Raw genomic sequence first — 23027 nt, 5'->3', positions numbered from 1 at the left:
GAGAAAATGAAAAGCACTGTGAGGTTTATAATCCAGAGGTACAGCATCCCTAAAAGACTGAGGCCTAATCATAGGACAGCAGAATGTCCCTCGCCACCCCCACACTCCTTACCTCTGGTAAGGCCTCTGGGTCCTGAGGGAGCCACAGGGAGAGGATGGGCTGGGAAAAGCCATGCACCCGGGGTAGCTCAGAGACTGGCCAAACCAGACTGACTGGAGGCTCTACAGCTGCAACCACTTTTTCCCAGAAGCAGCCTGATCTTGGGAGTTATTGGGGGTGGGGGAGGTGACTGCAGGGGAGGCCTGGGAGGAGAAACAAGTGCTGCAGTCCCATCCTGGGCCATAGGAGTCTGGTTCACTCCACCTATACACAAAGCCCGGTTCTCCTGGATGCCTTGTCTCACTCCCCTCCAGAGGACAGCCAGGTGCACGGAACTGAGGCTGTGTATGGCCCAAAAGCTGGGGAGGGGAAGGAAGGGGCTGCTTGCTTAGGCCAAAACAGGAAAGTGAGCTGAGCATTCTGATGCTGCAAATGTATCACCTTCCAGAAAGGCCTAAGGATCTGGGGCCATGAAACAGTTTCCAGAGCAGAACCCAGAGGCCCAATCTCAAGGCCACAGCCACCTCCAGTTGAAGGGAGAGCTCTGTGGAAATACTCAGCATGTAGCCAAAGAGAAGACAGTAAGCAAAACACATGATGTAAAGAGGAGAGTGGAGAGAGAAAGGAGATAGATAAGTTAAAACAGAGCCAGAAAGAACCCGAGCCTGCCAGTTAGAACCACAGGAGCCTGCTTCCGAGGAGGCGCTGCTGATAGGAATGCTGGGTCATTAGTCTGCTGTTGGACGACCAGAGTGACATGTGTCCTGAATGACATTCCAATTCTCTGCGGTTCCTAACTGGGTGATAGTGCAAATATTCGAATGATGCTCTTGTTTCTCACGAAGCCCTCAACAACAACAACAAAAACATTCTTTCTTCCCTTATTTATTTATCCCTAAGCTAAGGTCCTGTTACCCGAGCTGTCTAGTTATGACTCCAGAAGAAGAAGAAAAGTTTAAGTAAATAGTATTATTAACATACATAATTCAATTGAGTTCAGGTGGGAAATACCAATGTGTGCCGAAGAGATTTTGTTCAGTCTCCAAACCCCTAAGCAAAGGGTTCTATCACTGTGACATATTCAGGTCATTGCCCACAACAGGACACTGGCCTGACTCCATCAATGCGTCTTGCCCATCTTTCTGTAGCCTGTAACTGACAATCATAAGGTTTTGATCCCCCCCGCCCCAGGCTATGTAACCAGATGCCATTGTCTGAGACTCTCAGGTTGAGTTACTAAACAGAAGCGTAGAAGATAAGTGTCTCTGTATTTAAAGAGAGTTGTCGTATCAGTCAGTGTTCTGACAGAAAGAAAAATCCACTCTAGGAATTTGGAGTGGAAAGAATTGTAAGAGGTTTCCCAGACTTCACCACAATCAGAATGGCTGGAAGAATAATATTGAAGACGGCCACTATTGGCTTTCAGTAAATTTGGAAGGGCAAGGACTGCAGGGAAAATGCCGATAAAGACTCCATCTGCCTACAGCACCGAAAGGAAGAGGAAGGCACCTGGAGGTGCTGGAAACTCTGCCATCTGCCAAAGGCCCTCGCCATAGAACAATTTTTCTAACCCCCTATGAGTATCTGTGATTGTTAGAGTCAAACCTACATTGTACTGGCAAAGGATTCTGGGATATATGGCTCCCAGATTTCTTTCTTAAAACCTGAGGGAGAATGTAAAAGGAGATGGGAAGATACTGAATTAACAACGAACAATCCTACACAGCAGCTAAGGAGCTTCCAGACTGCAGAGCTTGATGAGCTTTATAAGGCTTCTCAGAGGTAGATACTATGTTCCTGAGATCTCATCAGTGGTCTTGAGCCTTTAACAAAGTTAATTACAGGTTTAGAGGAAAAATGCCCTTTTTCTTTCCTTCCTAGTAAAGGAGAAAGGTAAGTACTTCTTCCCCAATATCCCCCCACTTCCACCGCATTCATCTGAAAGAGGTACTTGTAAAGGTGGAGGTAACTGCATACCCATCTCACACCCTGGTTCGGTGCTTGCCAAGCAGCTGAATCAGTCATCTTATGCTGGGTCTATCATTTGAGCTGAAGAAAGTGATGTTAGAGAATTTACTTTGAAAAATGATATGTTTGGCCCTTCTCCTTAACCTTGGACTTTGGGGGACATGTGCCTGCTTCCCACAAGAATTCTGAAGGCAGAATTTTAGTTGGAACAGTGAGCAACAGAAGAGAGACTCAGAAGAACAGTAATAAGTAAAACTGTACAACCACCACGCTATGGCAAAGTTGAGTACATTTTCCATGGGTTCCAATTGGGGTGGGGGGTCACAGAAGTTAGCCCAGCTGTGAGCCTTCATGAAAGGACTTTGCATTGGAGAATAGCCTGTAGATAAGGTGATACCAGTAGTACAAAGCAATGGATAGACCCCTGGGAATAGAAACTGAGTTCCAATATGTCAGGCACAGAAATGAGAAAATCACAGGTGATCATTTAAGACTGCTCCACACACAGAGGACTGGTGGTCAATTGATACATCATTTTGCCCTATTCTTCCCTTTTTCTTTGTCTCAGTATATCAATGAAAGAAGGAAAATGCAGAGAGGCAGAGGGAGAGGCAGAGTGATGAAGAGAAGTAGAGTTAAATATAGACCTTACCCCCTTCCCCATTATGGGTCTCTTAGCCACATTTCAGACCTAAGCTCGAGCGGGGGTGATGGTAAAGGAGTTGACTTGAATGTAAAATTTGAACTTAAATTTAAAAAATACCGAGTCTTTCATATTTAAACTGTATCTAAATAATAAAAAAATGAAAGCATTCCTGTAACTAAAAGGAGCCTGAAACAATGGGATATGATCAAGAAGTAATTAAAGAGAGAGTGGGATAATTTAGAGAACATATTTGAAGGCAGTCCTTGAAAAAAACAATTCTTGTTTACTCTCCGCTGTGTTCCATGCCTTCAATATTCCTTTTATGTCCACATTGCAAAAATATCTATTCTTGTTCTTCCAAACGTTTCTCTTACTTCCTGCTTCATAACTCCCAATTTATATATTTGTCAACATTTATTGAAGTAAAATTTACACATAAGGAATTTCTCATTTCAGGTGAATTTTGGCAACTGTATACAATCATGTAACTCCACCATAATCAAGCTATAGAACATTTCCAACATCCTAACATTTTTCCTTGTGCTTCTTTGCAGTTTAGTGCCTCACCTGACCCCATCTCCACATAATCTCGCCTACTTTATGTCATCTTTTCTAGAAGGTAGTATACATGGAATTATAAAGTACTTAGTATTTTATGTCTGACTTCTTTCACATAGCAAAATAGGTTTCAGATTCATTTATGTTGCTGCATGCATCAGTATATTTCAAATTTTTAATGAGTATAAGTATATCATAATTTGTTTATTCATTCACTAATTAATAAACTCTTGGGTTCTTTCCATGGTTGGATCATTAAAAATAAAGCTGGTATAAATGTTCATGTATACACTTCATGAACATATGTTTTCTTTTCTTTTGGGTGGGATTGCTGGATCAGATTGCTAGTGTGTGTTCTTATTTTTGTGTTTATAATTAACTCATACCTACCACGAGTGTTTTTACTCCCTTATTATAGAAATCTACTTCTGGAAACATAAACAGATAATTACACAAAATTACTCCCTTACTTATCTTGAGGTGATATTTCTGTGTTCCTTTTTCCCCCCTCAAGATTTTTAAGGGATAAGAATTACTTAACCCACTGATACCATAATGTAGCTCTTTACTGTTGTGATGGCAATATCACATTTACTCTGATGAAGTCTTTTAGCTGTTTAGGATTTATTATTGGGGTTAAATGACCTCAGCCTACAAAGAAAGCTATGTGTTTGTTTTCAGTGGTTCATTTACATTCATTCAATTGTTTAAATGTATGATAGGAACAAGGCATCATAGAAATTTTAAGTATCAAAACCTTGTGGGATTTAGGAAGACTCTCAAGGTTAGGACTGGGCAGTGTAACTGTGCCACAGTATGCGCAGGCTGATGTGGTGCCCCCAGATTGAAAGGGACTGTCTCTAACTTCCTTTGAAAAACAATGTTTTCAATTGCTCATCCCATTTTTCAGTACTACTTATATCATCTTAAATTTCTTACCAAACCTGCAGGATATAGACAGCTAATCCATTATTAAATAGGCAAACATATAACATAGCTGGAATGACGGAGCTAATAGATTATACAGCTTTCCCTCTTGCCTCATTTCTGCATTTACTAATTAAGACAGGCAAATAGAGAGCTAAGGAGCACCTTTATTACCTATTATGGCTAATCTGAACACATGGTGTAAGGGTTGTTATCTATATGGATTTTCTAATAGAACAAGCCTGAAATAGATATACTCACCTTGAAAAACACAGTCCTTTTCTTGTAAGTGTGGAACTTTTACTGCTAAGCTTACCAAAAGGTCTGGAGCAGGTCAAAGCTCAGGTTTTCTGAGCTCCCAAAGAGAAAGCAGCAGGAAATAGTCTAAGCCACACCAATCAGCTCATTCTCCCTTGGAGAGGTGCAAATAAGGAGGCAGAGGGCAACAAAGAGTTAATTTCTACCAAAAAAAAAAAAAAAAAAGCAAGAGGAAAGTGGGTTTCCCATCCCAAATTCTCCAGCTTTCTATTCTTTTTAGTTTTTAAGTCTAGGGTTAACCAAAAGTTTTACCATTACTATTTGTGGTGGAAATCGGCAGTTTATTATCACAGTCTTGTGATTATTTCATCAGACCTTTCTTATAATACCAAACCACTGCTTCTGTGTGTGTTCTCATGGGCCCACTATTGAGTAAGTTTGATTTTGCTGCTAGAAGGCTTGGAAATAGGTCAAAAGAGCATTTTTATTAAATTAACTACAAGGCTCCTGTCCCCTGGCCTGGACTTGCATTCCTTAATCTATTCCCATCTCAAATTAACTTTATCTCAACACATGTTGGGAGGTCCATTTATGGACCATTTCACCAAATATGAGTTGTGAGCCCATTGCAGGCACTGTGACAGCACAAAGCTTCAAAGAGTAAATGAACACTATCCTTGCTGTCATGAACTATATGTTTTAGGAGAAAAATAAAATACACCTATAAAAATAAAAATGTATACTATGAATATAAGCTATGATTAGTGGAACAAAAGGAAGGAAAGACAGAGGATGAGGGTGGGAAAGTTACTTAGGATAAAGTGTTCAGGAAAGATTTCTTTGAGGAAATAATAGTTGAATAGAGACTTGAAAGACGGAGGGGGAGTACCTTGTGGGTGTCTGGGAAGAGTTCATTCAAAGCACAGGAAACAGAAAGTACAAAGGACCATAGTGAATGGCTGGAGTGCATAGCAAAAAGGAAAGGAGACTGAAAAGGTGGCGAGATGGCAGATCACACAGAGTGAGGCCACAGTGAGGACTTTGGCCATTGTTTGGAGTGAAGGCAAAATGGGGGAAGCAATCGGAAGATTTGAGCCTATAAATGGCATAGTAAGACTTACAATTTAAATAAATCATAGTGGATTTGGTGAGGAAAACAGAATAGGATGAGGCAAGTACAACAACTGTCAGAAGCTATGAAATTGTGGCTTTGATCAAAGCAGTCATAGTAAAGGTAGTGAGAAGTGGTGAAATTTCTGGATATATTTTCAAAATAAGTAAACAAAATATTCTAATGGATTTCAATGGAGGTGAAAGAAAAAGAAGAATTAAAAAGTTTTCGCCTAACTAATGATGAAAATTGAGCTTCCACTTACTCTGATGGGGCTTTCTGCAAGAAAAACAGATCAGGTGAAGGAGCTAGTGGAATGGAAGTCAGAAATTCACTTTCAGATATATAGTATTTGATATACCTACTAGATAGCCAAGTAAATATTTTGAATAGATAATAATTAGATATGTAAGACTGGAGTTCAGTGAAGAAATAGTGGGCCTCACCAAAGAGGTGGCCTTGAAAGGCATAAGCCTAGTTGAGATCATATAAGCAATAAACGAAGACAGAGACAATAATAAGACCCCTCAAACAGCCCTGGGACACCATCGTTAAAAGGGTAAATTATAAAGGAGAATCCAGCAATGAAGACTGAGAAATAATACCTCAATTCTGCATCTGGTTCATATCTCATGTTTCCCAGCCCAAAGACCAGCTGAGGCTTGAAGGAGCTAACAATTCACATGGAAAGACAAAGGAGCTTGACATATTGAAATAAAGATATCTGAGAGAGCTGGGTAATGTTGCTCAAGCATATACAAGTGATAGACTACTTAAAACTGACCCATCGTTAGCACTGAACATCTATAGGATTTGGAGACAAAGTCTTCACCGTTAAACTCACTGCAAGATTAGGATCAGGCCAGTGCACATACTCTCTGAAAGCAAACAGATCCCAAAGGAGAAAAGGCAGAGCAGCCACTTTCTACCAAAATATATAAACTAGAAAATTTGTCATCATTCTCTAGTGAAATGGTTGCAAATCACCAGGGGTAATTTTGACCACCAGAAGACATCACCATGTTTGGAAACATTTTTGGTTCGCGAAAATGGGTAGAGTCCAGGGCTGCTGCTAAACATCCAATAAGACAGAAGACAGTCCCCTTCACCCAACAAAAATATGTTATCTGGCCCCAAATGTCAATAGTTTCATGGCCGAGAGAGAAACTTTGCCCTAATAAGAATGTTTAGGAAGAATTATATAAAGTTAATTTGCAAAGTTCTACTTGTAACTTATACAAATGTATTATGTTGAGATTTAAATTTGTTTATTTTATTATCCCTCTCAGCACTATTTTAAGTTTTGTACTGTGGTAAAATATGCATAACGTAAAATCTTCAGCGTTAGCCATTTTTAAGTGTACAGTTCAGTGGCATTAAGTACATTCACATTGCTATTGTATGATTCCACTACATGAGGTTCCCCGAGAAGTCAAGTTCAGATTCAGCAGTGTTTTCAATATCCATTTATTTCAGGAAATACTAGAGGAATCATTTCATGAAGAGGGGAAACAATAAATAGAATTAGTTATAAGATTTCTAGAGAGCTAAACACACACAGAGAGAAAATGGAGGTAATGCATATAATAAGAACTATAGCAAGAAACTGGAATTTAGGGCTGGGAAAGCAAGGGGAGAGAGGAAAGGATCTCATGGAGCTGGTGCTCAGACCTCTCAAGAGAGGGTGCCCTGTAGCCACTGCTGAGACTTCCAGAAGGCCTCAGAGACTGAGGATGCTACAAGGAGCTGGAGCCAACTGCTGCTGGTGTAGTGACTCTGACAAATACAGGACAATTAAGAAAGCAGGGTTAGGGATAACTTTTCATCCTTCTTTCATCCCTGCCTGATCATTTCTTCTAGTGTCTCCTATTGGCAGAATCCGAGAAAGAAGGTGCCTTTCTGGGAAAGTCCATTGTAGCTTCCCAACTGCAGCATCACAGAGAAGATGACTGAAAAATTGGGCATGGAGCTGAAGAGAGAGAGTTACAGAAGAGTACAATACTTACAAACCACTGCTGTGAACTAGTTCACCATCTACATTCTGATGTGCCTTGACCATGTATTTTTTAACCTATGAATTTACCTATCCACCCACTCTCACAGATTGCACCCAGCTCCCTGCCATCACTAATTTTGTTGAGAATGTTACTCTAATATAGAGCTAGCTACTGGATCATAGAGGTCGTGAATATTTATTTTACTGAGTAGTCTCAGATTAATCCTCACATTTGTTGAACGTCTCTAAAATCACATTACCCATTCATAAAGTTGAATATTCATATTAGCATCCTTTTTATAGACATATTTTTGATGGTTTTATTTGCTCTCTCAGCAGAACCTCTGGAAAAATTAGGAGAATAATTATTTGATTCTTATTGGCTTATAAAATTGATTGATCTTACAACCTTTTCTGTGTCCAAACTTCTTTCCTCCAAAACCTTCACTTTCTTTCTTACCTAGCAAATATTCCATTGTGCATTATTATAGCCACTCACTGGATGCACTTACTTAGTATCCTTGCATTGTATCTGTCTACCAAGCTAAATCAAGTCTATTGCACGTGTGCACCCAGACATCTGAACACAGTGAAGAAAATACACAAACATTCTTACTGGTCTTGCTTTAAATTTTGGTCCATAACTCAGTAGATGGCTAACAAAATATGTGCAGAAACAATTCACAGAACAAAATAAATGAAAACTTTCTAATAATATACTCAATTGCACAATCTGCTCATGCTTAAAGACAAGCAAATTAAAATTACAAGATACCATTGTTACAAAATTGTCAAAAGATGACAGTGTTTAATGATACCTGGTGTGGTCATACCCTTTTGACTCATTTACTTGGTAAAATATATTTACTGAGATTTCTTCATAGACCAGACACATCGGTAGGCAATGAGGAACCAGCAGGGAACAAGATAGAAGACATTTCTGCCTTAAGAAGTTGATGTTTTAGAAGGGAAACAAACATAACAATATGATGTCAGATATTAATAAAAAGAAATAAATCAGAGTAAAGATAGGTAGTTACTGTTAGAGCAGTATTTTCTCATAAGGTGGTCAGGGCATACCTTTGTGAAACAGAAGCCTAAATGAAGTGTTAGCAGGCAAGTGAGCAAGTTCCTGATGCACCATGCACATTTCTGCTTCTACTAATTGGGTTGTATGCTTACTAAGCTTCAGTATTGTTTGTATCCAACTTGTTTGGGTGGCATTTGTCCTAGTCATTATGTAATTAAATTAATTATTAATTTAAAAAAACACATGGTGTACCTGGTGTGCATGTTTGTGTGTGTGTGTGTGTGTGTGTGTATGTGTGTGTGTATGTCAAGTACCTGCCTCAAGCAGTAAGGTAGAAATGGGAACAAAGAAAAGCAATATGTTAAATTAAGTGAGGACAAGAATGAAACTTTGAGGGAAAATATTAAAAATGTTGAATTTTCCACTCAGATTGCTCCATTTTAAATTTTTACTTTATTTTAAAGAAATCAAATTTGGCAATGATAAACATTGCCTTTATGAGTGTGGTTTAGGGGAAAATAAGGATGATTGAATAAAAAAGGTCTTAGTCCCACTCAAAATGTTGGCAAATAAATATACATTTCTATTTTTAATTAAAATACATGGTTTCAAATGGCTATGTGTTTATTTATGATTTTCATTTTCAGCTGGCTTTTCCAATTAACATTCTCAACCCAAGGTTCCCCATTTATTATTTTTTTACTGTTTGTTTCTCCAATTCAACTACATCCATTACCATTGCTGAAAGATTCCATGAACTTTCATAATTGCCTCTAATGAAACAGTTGTCTGCTAATGACTTAGAAAAACAAACAACAACAAGCTATTCCCAGTTCTCATCTCTCTCTTTAAGCTTCATAATTTCATTTCTGTATGTCAGATCACTCATCAAAGAGTAGCATTCATTTAGTCCTTCAAAAATATTTACTGAATGCCTACTGTATGCAACAAATTGTGCTTCTGTGTGCTTCTTAGCTTGTTCTGGTACATTCTACACTCTGGCATCAGGACTGCCTCTTTAAAATGTAACTCTGGACATGATCACTTCCATTTTATCCATCCATGACTCCCCATTGCCTTCAGAATGAAGATATACCTCATTTGTGATCATGATTATACTGGTACCTTTTCTTTTTTATGATTAATTATAGTCTTATTGAGAACTAAACTTTGGGACATTCATAAAGGAAGCATGTTCTTTAAAGAATGTTCCAAGTAGCTTTTCTCATAACTTCTGCCTCTCAAAAAACAGCACTCCAGTTTAAATTTCCTTGGATCCAATTGCAATGGCTACGTTGCCCTTACTGATGCAGAGGCATGGCATGCCTTTATAGTTATGTAATTGACTGGTTATGTGGTCCTTTAAGCTATCATTGGCTTGGACTTGAGTCTGTGTTTCACATGGCCCCTTTCCCTGGAGGCAGGGGGTCAGCTCCTGGAGGACCGACATTTGTAGAGAGTGCTCAGGGCTTCTCTTAGAAATAGCCTTCATAGCGGAATGATTACTAATATGCTCCAATAACTGGCACAAACAACCTAATGTTGCTCTTAAAAATTGTGAAGTTCATACAATATCCATTTATTCATTCATCTTATACATCTTTAATTCCTACCACATGAGTGGCATTATTCTGAGTGGTGATATTCAAAGATGAAAAACTATAAGCCCCACCCTAAGTGGAAAGTAGAAGAAATGCAAATATAACTACTGCTTACTGTTTTACAACAATGAGGATAAATTATCATTTCTTATGCTAGCATTTGTAAACTGAGAAGTATACAGTAGGTGAAAAGAAAAATAATTCATTTATTCATTTAAATTAAAAAGTCATTGAATTTGTATTTTGTATCAGGTGCTATGGAGGAGCTATGGGAAAAGAGGTGAGCAAAAAGAAAAATTAATACTCTATTTCTTGCCTTCAAAGAACTAGCAGTCCAAGGGATGATGACGTCATTGAAATAATCACTTAAGCCTGTGAAAAGGTGTAACTACGGTAAATATTTTAATGAGGAAACTCATAATGCTGTGAGAGCATTTAACAGTGGGATTTGATCTCATCAGGATTGGCCAGGGAAGGCATCCTTAAGGAAGTAATGATAGAGCTTAGATCCAAACAGTGGTTAGGAGTTTACCAGACAGAGACAGGGAAGAGTGTGCTCCTGGCAAAAGGAACAGCTTGCACAAGAGCCCCACGGATGGAGGCAGCACAGAAACTGCAAGGTCCTGCTATGGTGATTTTGTCAGAGTACAGAAGGCAGGGGAAATGTAGGGATGGGGCAGGCTCTGAGGAACTGCTGAAGGGTGTTATGCAAGAATAGAGCAGCATGGGGAGTGGGTCTGAGCAGAACAGAATGGAGGTAGAAGCACTATAAACAGATGTGTTCTTTAAAGATAAGTGGCTACCATGTGGAGAGCTGATTGGAAGGGACAATAGTCACTGTGAGGAGACCTTTAGGAAGTTTTTACAAAGGTCCAGGTATACTGGTGATGAAAGAAGATGTGACATTGGGTGGTAGGCACACAATGCGATATACAGATGATATATCATACAAATGTACACTTGAAACCTATATTATCTTATTAACAAATGTCACCCTAATAAATTTAAAGAAAGAAAGAATACAGAGTAAAACACACACACACACACACACACACACACACACACACACGGGTTCAGGTTTGAGGAGATAATAGCATGGTATTAATGTAAATGAAAAGAAGTGGAAATCATGAAGATAATTAGGATGTAAAATTGTTAGAACTTGTTGGTGTTTTAGTCACAGATAGTGAGGTAAAAGTTGATGTCTTGTTTTCTGATTTGGTAACATGGATGAATGGTATTATCATTCTCTGAGATAAAAATCTACTTAATTATCTGTCTTCCAAACTCCTCTCTCTCTCTCTCTCTCTCTTTAATGTTATATGTCAAATAGGGTCAAGCCTGGATTTGCTAATATTAAATTCAGTATTAATCTAAGTTTATTCCTCTAATGTTTCTTGTAAGAAATTCAATTGCTCAACTGTAAAATATCAGGAAGCACTTACTATACTGAATTTCCATGAAAGGGGAAAAGGTAAGAAGCCTGTCATTGGTTGGTGTAGGCGCACATCCACAATCAGGTGAGCAGTTCACTATTTGATAGGATCCACACGTGAAGTGTCCAGAAGAGGATGCCAGAGGTTTGACTGTTAAGCACAGGCTTCTTAAACAGGACCGACAGTATAGAGACAAACTTATGTCTTAAGCTTTTTAAGCCAGGCATTAAAAGAAAGAGCTGTGGGTTGAATTAATTAACATGTCAACTCTGATTATAGCAGTTCAAACCTCTCAAAGGATGGTGGTTTCAGAAGATATGTTTTGCTTCTAGGGAACCCATATTAGTGTTACACATGAAATGAGTTACAATGAATGAGCCCTACTCTGCCACTTTTGAAACTCTATGATCAGTTATATAATGAATGTTAAAGCTTTTGTAAGTGGGTATTCTATTTTTTGAAAAAATTTTAAAAAATTATTGAAATTTTGATATCAAATCACTCTCATGTTAAAGAGGCTGAATAAAATAATTATTTGAGACAATTTCCTGATTCTGGAAAAAGAATGGTTAATATGAATGGAAATGAGGGAAAAGAATTGGATGATGATAATGATGATATTGATAATAACAATAAAAATAATAGGGAGCTTATTAAATTCCAGAATAATGTACATGGATTAGCTCATTAATCTTCCTAAGTACCTTTAGGGGCAGATACTATTATTCCCATTTTATTTTATTATTTTTTAAAAATATTTTTTTATTGATTTCAGAAAGAGAGGGAGAGAGAGATAGAAACATCGATGATGAGAGAAAATCACTGATCGGCTGTCTCCTGCACACCCCTCACTGGAAATCTAGCCCCCAACCCAGGCATGTGCTCTGACTGGGAATCACACCAAACCGAACCTTGACCTTCTGGTTCTTAGGCTGACACTCAGCCACTAAGCCACAGGAGCAGTTTGCTGTGGTGAGACAGCTAGTGTAGTTAAGCATGGTCTTAAACCTAAGTAATCTTTAAAGGGGGTGAGGGAATGGGAGATACCTGTAATATTGTCAGCAGTAAAAAAAGACACCTAAGCAATCTAACTTCACAATCTGTGATTTGACCCACTATAATCCCTCTTAATGATAACTTTTTTTTTTTTTCAGAATCACTAAACTCCTCTGGTGTTTGTGTGTGTTACAAGTTTTAAACGGAAATGAGGAGAGGGACAAAAACATTCCTTTCCCTGATGTATCCCACCCCACTGTGAAAACCGAAAAAAGCCAACAGGAAACACTATTCCATGCTAGCTTGTGGTGGATTTTCCCCCCTCGGGTAAAAAGCTCCCCTGTAATTCCCTACTAGGCAGGGATTCTAGGGAATTCAGAACAGACATATTTAAATGCAATAATTGAAAATTTAGAACTTGACTTTTTATCTCTGTGGTACACTATGCACTGTGACCTGAAACGTAAAAGCATGCTGAGAGGGAGAATTTACAAATGACTTTTCTTCTGAGGGGACAAAAAGGAAAAAAATGCAAATTCTGGTGGGATCTTAAATGTAACATGTAATTCCCAAAGGTGGTGGTGGGCTGTTCTTTACATTGTTCACCTCAGCTCATTAGTTAGCATTTCAGTGTTGTATTGTATTTTTGTTCCTGGGGAAATGAGAATGCAATGTGGTGTAACGGGGGCAGCCTTGTCCTAGCCTAAGACAAGATGGGCAGCTCAGTTCCACCACTCGGCAGTTGTATGACTTAAGAAGTTAATGGTGACTTCTTATTCTTTGCTGCTCTCATGTGCAAAAGGGAGATTTTAATTGTCACTACAACATCCAAGTATTTTTTGGAAAATTAAATCATGTATATTTAATTTGTAAATATATATCTAAATAGTATATATTAGGTTATATTTAAAATCAATATTTTGTATACATGTACCTCAAGCTCTAAAGAGAGATTGACACATAATAAATGTTCAAGAGATGTTCACAATTACTATTATCTTCTGGCCTTAAAGTAACAGATTGTTAGTGTCTACAAATAAGAACCCCAGGAAGTTATTCATTTATTAATGAATTTTAACGTTTGGAGAGAATGACAATGTGTCTTTAGATTTCCAGACTTTTATAAAAATAGCACTTTGGGAATAATAAACACAGTTAAGAGTGATTTAAATGTAACTATTTTATTTTTTTTAATTAAAAATCACTCACGGGTTATATCAACTGCAAACAGGGGAAAGAAAGAGCGCTTTCCAGACAGCAGCCTGGAGGCTATTGCTGAGTGGGTGTCCGTGATCCCAGGCTGTGCACTAACTCCCTGACTGCTTTGTGTCAAAGCAAAAGAGTAATTGACATGCTAGTAAACACAGGCTGAAAAATGACCTTGATTTTCACTTTGTCCCTGACTCAGCAGGATAGTTGATTCAACTATTCTTTACCTGGTTGAATAAAGGCCATAAAACACTGTTTAAAAACAAAACCAACAATATCCTCATGGGTATATGTGGAACAATTTCCTCATGTGTGTTTATTACTCTCTTTATGTTCTAATTTTATGTACTGATATCAACAAATATGATTGCAACTCCTCAGAGGTTGTTTACCTCCATTCTATATAAAATGCTACAAATGTGTGTTTTTTGTAAAAAGAACATAAACTTAAAAGGCATTATTATAATATACACTATTCCATTCAAACCAAGACCCCAACATTCTATGACGTGATATTTTAGTGTTAACATAAATGTATTTTTTAATATATTTTTATTTATTTCAGAGAGGAAGGGAAAGGGAAAGAGAAAGAGAGAGAGAGAGAGAGAGAGAGAGAGAGAGAGAAACATCAATGATGAGAGAGAATCATTGATTGGCTGCCTCCTGCACACCCCCTACTGGGGATCAAAACCACAACCCAGGCATGTGCCCTTGACTGTAATTGAACCTGGGACCCTTCAGTCACAGGCCGATGCTCTATCCACTTAGCCAAACCAGCTAGGGCAAAATAAATGTTTCTTTTTGTCTGTGTACTTAACTTAATAATTTAATCATTTGTCTTACTTCTTCTATCACCAAAACTTAGTATCTAATGACAATTTTCTCATTTTATATGACGTGAAAAAGAACCCTTAAAGGTAACATTATAATGAGATTTTTGTAGAGTGAGCAGTTAGGGGCGGTCAGGCAGGCAGGCAGAGGGGTTAGGGGAGATCAGGCAGGCAGGCGAAGGGGTTAGGGGCAATTAGGCAGGCAGACAGAGGCAGTTAGGGGTGATCAGGCAGGCAGGAGAGTAGTTAGGGGTGATCAGGCAGGCAGGCAAGCAGTTAGGGGTGATGAGGCAGGCAAGCAGAGAGGTTAGGGGCAATCAGGCAGGCAGGCAGAGTGGTTAGGGGTGATGAGGCAGGCAGGCAAGCGGTTAGGGGCCAGTGGTCCCAGATTGCGAGAGGGTGCAGGCCAGGCTGAGGGAACCCTCCCCCCACACAAATTTTGTGCACCAGGCGTCTAGTAAGATATAAAGAATGTCAGTGTCAAGAACACTTTTCTCAGTGGCATAACAGACGGGAGGCCTATACTCTCATTTAAGCTATCCTTTTATCCCCCTTCTGTGGGCAATGGGACAGTCACCAATGATCTCTAAAACAGGACTTCACACTTGGATAATTCTGCTTTCTTGTAAGACTCAGTAATGTTCATGGTAGATCCCATTCAAGCCATGTCCAGGTTCAGGGGCTTCCCTATAAATGTCCCTATAATTTGGTGGGAAGTAGGAGAGATGAGAATTAATATATTCTAAGTAACTGCTGTGGACCTAACAAGTTACTTATTCAGTTCTTAAAATCTCACTAAAATTTAGGTACTGTTTTCTCCATTATTGCAATAAGGAACTGGGCCTCATGGAGGTAAAGTTGATTAGAATATACATCTTGTCTAACGACCAAGCCTGCTTATTATGCTGGAAAGAGTTTTCATGCTCACATAACACAGACAAATAAAAACTGGTCATCAAAATTCACAGAGTGATTTAAATGTTATTGCACAGTTGTTACTTTCTTATCCTTTATGATTTCATTGCCTAAGAAACAAGTGTGACATATTTAAGTATAAAGCAAGTATTCACTAAAGGGGACAGTAGAGTTAGTATTAAAAAAAATAATCTCTTTAGGTGAAACTAATAGATCCACCCCACCTCTACCCTGTTGAGAATCTGATTTAGAGAGAAAAAGGTTAGAGGCATGGCTCTTTAAACACACTGTCATCATCTAGTGACTCTGGAAATAGGCAAAAGACAAGGTGACTGAGCAAATTCAAGACCTCCCAGTTCTCTGAAAGCTGATAGCTATTTTGCATACTTTTTCCCAAGCCAAGGGAGCAATTGATGCCTTAAAGTATTGTCTGCTTGGGCACCAAACCACACACATACCAATTCCTCCCGTCGAGTATAATTGAACCTCATTGGATGGGTAAAGTGGGAAAACAGTTTAGTAAACCTTCAGGGACTCATCTCTACAATTAACTTCAAAGATAACTGTACACAAAGAAAGGTAAAATTATGGCAAGAGAATTGGGTCAGTTCAAGTAGTTGGTTTTTGGAGCAGGTAAAGAATTTAAGGAAGCCAAATAAAATCATAATTTAACCATATCTTTGAAAGGGGGCTATTTGGAAAGTTTTGAATTTGATGTTGACAGAAATTTCTTACAAACATATTACAAAATGTTAGCTGTGATCATTTTAACTAATGGTACAAAAGAGATACATATGGTTTTCTTTTCAGCTATTTACATATTTGCTTAAATAAAAAAAGGAGATTAGATAGACCTGTATTCTAGACTCTGTTTGTCCTTGTTAAATCATGTTCTGAATTTCCCAATTCTATGTTTTGAAGTTTTCATTCTTATCTTACTGAAAAGATAGGGTTATATTAAAAGTATTTGTTTATCAGTGACTACAGTTTACAGGGATGATATTCTCTCCACAAGCATCTCTGAACAGTTGAATATGTTTTATTACAAATATAAAGAAGATCAACTAAACCTTTCTGAGGACACTTAACCATATCTGTTGCATTAAAAGTTAACTTAAGGAGAGATGGATGAATCCTAAAAAGAGATCACATGTATTTTTTATCTCTCTTCTGATAGCCTATTTAAGTGGTCAAATATTTCAGCACATTGTTTAATGAGCCAACATTTTACAACTGAAGTCAAGAAGTATTTTCTCCATAAGAAGACACTGCCAACTCCGACTATTTCTAATTGGTTGTTAATAGATGTATCTAACTTGTCTTTCAAATGCACCATCAGTGCCAGATGAAATGTACTACCTATTAATTTTTCAAAAATGAGTCTCACCTCATTTTGTAACACATAAAGCAATGCATAAAATATAGTTTTACATTTGTACTATTCTTAGCTTATAATTTCCTGTTTGTGTAGTATTATCCCAAACAGCTCTGGTAAATAACATAATAACAGATGTGCTTATGGTACACACACAAAAACATAAATTATTTCACTACATTGAAAGTGATAAAAATAATTGTTAATGGGTAGATATTGTAGTCACAATTTTGAAATAGAGAATTTTGGCATGGGAGAACATCATCCTATATAATAAAGAGGTAATATGCAAATTGACTGTCATGCCCTCACACAAGATAGCCACCCCCATGTGGTCCCAAGATGGCTGTCACAAGATGGCTGGCAGGGGAGGGCAGTTGTGGGCAATCAGGCCAGCAGGGGAGGGCAGTTGGGGGTGATCGGGCCTGCAGGGGAGGGAGGGCAGTTGGGGGCAATCAGGCCAGCAGGGGAGGGCAGTTAGGGTCGACCAGGCCAGCAGGGGAGGGCAGATGGGGGTAACCAGGCTGGCAAGGGAGGGCAGTTGGGAGAAATCGTGCCAACTGGGGAGCAGTTAGGCGTCGATCAGGCTGGCAGGGGAGTGGTTAGGGGGTGTTCAGGCTGGCAGGCAGAAGCGGTTAGGGGCAATCAGGCAGGTAGGCAGGCGAGCAGTTGGGGGCCAGCAGCCCCAGATTGTGAGAGGGATGTTCGACTGCCGATTTAGGCCCGATCCCTGTGGGATTGCCTAAACTGGCAGTCAGTCATCCCCCGAGGGGCCCCAGATTGGAGAGGGTGCAGGCTGGGCTGAGGGACACACACCCCCAGTGCACAATTTCATGCACCGGGCCTCTAGTAATATACACTAAAATATTAGCAAGGAGAGATTTGAATAACCATTGTTTGCATATGTATTGTCTGTGATTTCTATTACTTCTATCATCTTAATTCTTCTGTAGTTAAGAATTTTAAGTATGTTTCTTAACCACTATAAAGAATTACATTGATGCCATTCTGTGTTATTTGTCTCCTTTTCTTGCTAATTACAAGATTAAAATGTTGTTTTGGTTAATTCAAATTAAATTAAAAGTTATTTAGAACAGATGACCAAAACTCAATGAAATTTTCCCTATTCTTCTGATGTATGCCTCTATTTACATGATGCCAAAAATCTAGAAAATAACCAAAAGTGTATTATTATATTACTATTTACACACAATTTAGCACTATTATGAAAGAAGCTTCATTCAATGTTTTTGTCTACAGAATAAATAATACAATTGTGGCTCTGAAAATTATTTCTCCTTTTCTGAGTTCTTCAAATGAAATCTCTAGCTAAATACATGAGTTTCATTTAAAAGCTTGTTTACTCAAGTACCTGATTTAGTTTGGCTCAACACTGAGTGACAATACACTAAATTTTGAGCATTCTGCTTTGTTTTTGCCACAGAATTTTGGTATAGATATAGCTTGCTGAACTTACATGTAAGGAATTCCATAGGTGACAAAAACCATAAAGGCCTCTAACTTATACATGATTGTCCAAAATTATATATGTCACCAGCTTATACATATTTTTTTCCAACTAAGGAAGTTAAAGGTCACTTTCTAAATTCCTGTGTTTGATTTAACTTTCAGAGTCCTTTGCCAGTGCATTGTTGGAAACCCTTCTTAATCCCCAAATGCCTTTTTTATTTGTCTACATATAACTATTTTAATTGCAGCTAAGCCAGTCAACCTATGAAAATACATTCTATCTAGAGCCCACATTTCCCCTGAGGCTCTTATACAAAATTGTGGGTGGATTATATTAGGGAATCATCTGTGAAACAAATGCAGTTACTATTGCTTGGCATCCAATCACTACAACTGAACATTGATTCCAAAATGATCACCAATACTATTTTCTAATGACATCTTTACCTGATGAGTTAAAAATAAAATTTATCAGGAGATGGAGACAATAGAGTTCAGAATCCAAACTTACTAATAGAGGTGTATTATTCTATAGCTCTGAGATGCAAACAAGTGTGTTACGTACAATGAGAGAGCATCTTTGATGGGAACAGTTTAAAATATATATAAACATATCAGATAATCCATCAATTCTACTTACTGATTGCAATTTTTCTTAGAGTCTTCTTTATTTCTGCTTTAAACTGGACTCTAGCTCTCTAAGCCTAGAAATTTCCTTAACTGCTTCCCAGGGTTAGATGCCCTATTTAGTGGGTTCAATTTCTTCCTCCCATTTGCTTTAAGTAATTATAAGAGAAAAAAAACATTAAAAGATGGTTACCCAGGAACAAACAATGAAAGTGTGGGATAAACCAATACTTATGATCAATCCATCTGTTCAACTGCCAAGTATAAGCAAAAAAGGAAATAAAAATCTTCTCACTTATTTGAAAGGATATGACATACTTGTCTCTGTCCTTACATAAAACTAGTTCTTCCACCTGTGTACTAGATCCCATCCTCTCTTGCAAACACACCCTCCCTTGATTCCATACCCCCTTCAGCAATCCATATCCCCTCTACATGTTGCTGAACCCCTCTGTAGCAAAACTCCATTGAAAAATTCTCCTCTTCTTTTGAATTATCTTGTTAGTCCGACCAGCACATGAAAACCACTCTTATTTAACATCCATATTGTCAAATGTAAAGATGATTTGTCTATTTCCTTTTTTTTAGTTTGTATCTCTTTTGAGCCTTTACTGTCCCTATCATTTGAGTGAGGTGCCAAGAGAGCAAGGAGATAACCAGGTATCATCAATCCTCCTTGAGTAATTAGAAGTTACTTTTCTAATATTAAATATACCCAAGCATCTTCTGCCCTAAAGTAAAGCAAACCAAGATGAAAAAGTAAAACCTTACATGACATTATACCCACTCATGATACTGCCAATTTCTCTCCTTTTTTTAGAGCAATGGTTTTCAACTGGCAACAGTTTTGTCATTTAGTAGTGTCTGGATACATTTTTGTGTCATAACTGAAGATGCTATTTGAATTTGGTGAGTAGAAACCAGGGATGCTCCTATGCATCCTAGAATGCATAGAATAGCTGACCACACTCTCACCCCAAACTATTATCTGGTACAAACTGCTAATAGTGCTGAGGTTGAGAAATACTGCTTTAGAGCCACTCTTCTCAAAGAGGAGGATTCATTTCACCTCTCTGGTTTCAGCTCTCAAACCAGAGAAATCTGGATTTTCCCTTCCTCTCTGCCCTTTTCCAGCCAATTTGGCCTTGCTAGTAAGGTCTTGCTAGAAGGAAGGTTGGAACAGGTAGAGTATTTCTGGCTCTACCAGCAGGTGCTAAAAATATATAAATGTCATTTAAAAAATCAACTGGATTGATTGTCTCCATACCCTATCATATCACAGTCATAAGGATCTCACAGTCTGAAAGGCACCGAGGCAAAATATGCAGGATTGGCTTTCCCACTTTATGAAGACCTACCTCCCTAACTAGGAGACACTTGAACTTTGAAACTAATACTATGTAGCAGAGTGACCAATGAGGAAAGCAAGGGGGTCCTAAGTTTAGAAAGGGTCCAATTAGTAAAGGTCATGTTCAGACAAAGAACTGCAGCCTTTATAAACCCAGAGACAAAGAGACTCAGCAGATTTTCAGATTGTTGCAGATTTATAATTTTGGTCTTAGATTTTGAGAGAGAGAGAGAGAGAGAGAGAGAGCAGGTTTTTCCCATTTGGGGGACCCATCCTCAGGGGGTCCCTTTTGGGGACACTCCTGCCCAGATGGAGTTTGTATATGCTTCCAATAAACTTCCACATTTTTATTAAAGAAATCTGTTAGTCTCAGAGTTTATTTTTCAAACTTCTTGAGGACAAGGCCCCACGAGAAGTAAAGTCTGCATCCTGAACCCACGTTTCACTGTTAACACTACGGTGTCGGGTGAATTTCCCGCCAAAATATAAGATGGCGCGGGCAATTATTTAGGTTTCCCGCGCAAAATCAGAGTTAGTTTAAAATGCCTATATCTTTTGAAGTATGGGTTCGAAGTATGGGTATGAAACGGTTCGCATACGCAGGTAGGTATCTTTGTGAACGGCAAACAAACAAATATTTGGTAATACGCAGTTACAATCGGCCCGAGTTTACACGTTTCCCGCACTCCACCGCAAATCTATATGAACCGAGTTAAGACGGCTCCCGCGGAGTACGCGCAATTCACGCGAGCCGACTTAACTCGTTTCCGCAATCCAAGTGTTAATAGGTCTATTTTACTGGGTGGAAATGATAGAATTGTTTTTTAAAAATAATAACATTTGAATAAGTAATTGTTAACAAGTGGAAAGGTACATAATATAACACAGCCAGAGATTTTAAATGATACTGTAGAGAGATTTGTTCCTAATAAGACCAAATGTTCAATATAATTATGTAAGTGTTTTCTTATTATACTAGAAGCCCAGTGCACGAAATTCATGCATGGGTGTGGTCCCTTGGGGTGGCCTGCGGAGATTGGGTCCTGCTCGCACCTGCCTTGGCCTTGCGCCACCTGCTCACCTGCTCCACCATCTGGCCATGGTCCCGCTGTGGTCCTGGCCCATCAGGGCCAGCAGTGCCTCCACTGCTGCCCACTGCGAGCACCACGTCTCTGTCACCCGTCATTTCCGCACTGCCCCTGGTGGTCAGCACACGTCATAGTGAACAATCAAACTCCCGGTCGGTCAAATTCCTGGTCAATGACCACCTGAGAGGACAATTTGCATATTAGGCTTTTATTATATAGGATTTTTGTTTTTTGGTTTTTTTTTAACATCCTTCCAAATTCCATTCTTCTCCTGTCAGGTGGTTTCCAATTAGTCTGTTTATTGCAGGTTCATAATCCATATTTTCAAATGTAAGTAAATTTCAATGAAGCCACTTCAGAGCTTTGTTTTGGGAGTTTTAGAGCTATCATCATTACTTAACTCAGTATTTTTCTTTGGGAAATTCTAGTCATTTCCAAATATTATCAAATTTCAAATAGCACTGCCCAAACATTGATGGAGTGCTTTCTACCCATTCATTTGTCCCTAATAATTTTGGCCAACATATTCTATTAGGTCCCAGAGTTTATGGGACTGTGATTTTTTTTTAAAATATATATATTTTATTGACTTTTTACAGAGAGGAAGGGAGAGAGATAGTTAGAAACATCGATGAGAGAGAAACATCGATCAGCTGCCTCTTGCACATCTCCTACTGGGGATGTGCCTGCAACCCAGGTACATGCCCTTGACCGGAATCGAACCTGGGACCTTTCTGTCCGCAGGCCGACGCTCTATCCACTGAGCCAAACCAGTTTCGGCTATGGAACTGTGATTTGACTTTGCCAAAATGTCTCACTGATTGTCTAGACATCTCCTATTTATCTTCTGTTGTTTTACAAATACCCAAGTACTTTTTCATTAAATTCAATGAGATGAAAGTGTCCATGCTTGAGTTAACATTTCATATTCTGATCTGCTAGCTCTTTCCAAATGCATGGGGTAGTTTTGGTTTGCATCAGGCTCCAGAGTCCCCTATGATTCCTGTGCAAAGTTTCTGGCAGTGCTTGACTTTTCCTCCATAAAAATAATTTCAGATGAGCATTGCCATTGCTTAGTCCTTATCAAAGCAGAAGGGTAAAATTCATCTCAGATATGTCTCTAATATGGTCAAAATAGTCTGCCTTGTTAAAAGTCAATTACAGCGGCCTCAGAGGTACTCTTATCCTTGTGAGGACACGTGGGGCCCAAATAATGAAATTTTTATGTTTAGTCTCTTCTCATGACTGGTTATATAATCCACTATAAATTAATTGAACCAAGTCCCTAAGTCTGAGCCAGCTCTGTCTCTTTTGTGGTCTCATGGAGCAGAAAAGTAAAATATGTTTCAAACTTTAAAAACTGTTCCCTTCTGCCTACTCTGGAATATCGCTCTATCAATACTCTTTCTCTCTTTAAAACATTTTCCTCTCTATTGCTCGTTTTTGTATTAGCATGTTCAAGTTGCCCATGCTATTTTAAAACAATCCTCCCTCAGCTTCATCTCACATCCAGATATTTTTTTCTTGACACCTCTCAA

At 38.6% G+C, this 23027-nt stretch overlaps 1 pseudogene; it reads right to left on the bottom strand.

The window, feature by feature from the left end:
• LOC139021142 (ferritin heavy chain-like) overlaps window positions 1–21587 on the bottom strand; it is a 108802-nt pseudogene extending 87215 nt beyond the window's left edge.
• Between the last annotated feature and the right edge of the window lie 1440 nt (window positions 21588–23027).

This window comes from Myotis yumanensis, unplaced genomic scaffold (assembly GCF_028538775.1).
Source record: "Myotis yumanensis isolate MYYU_CA2020_CCGP unplaced genomic scaffold, mMyoYum1.0.hap1 SCAF_12, whole genome shotgun sequence".
Classification (NCBI taxonomy): Eukaryota; Metazoa; Chordata; class Mammalia; order Chiroptera; family Vespertilionidae; genus Myotis; species Myotis yumanensis.
The sequence above is the reverse complement of the archived record's forward strand: the minus strand, read 5'-3'. Positions and strand labels throughout refer to the sequence as shown.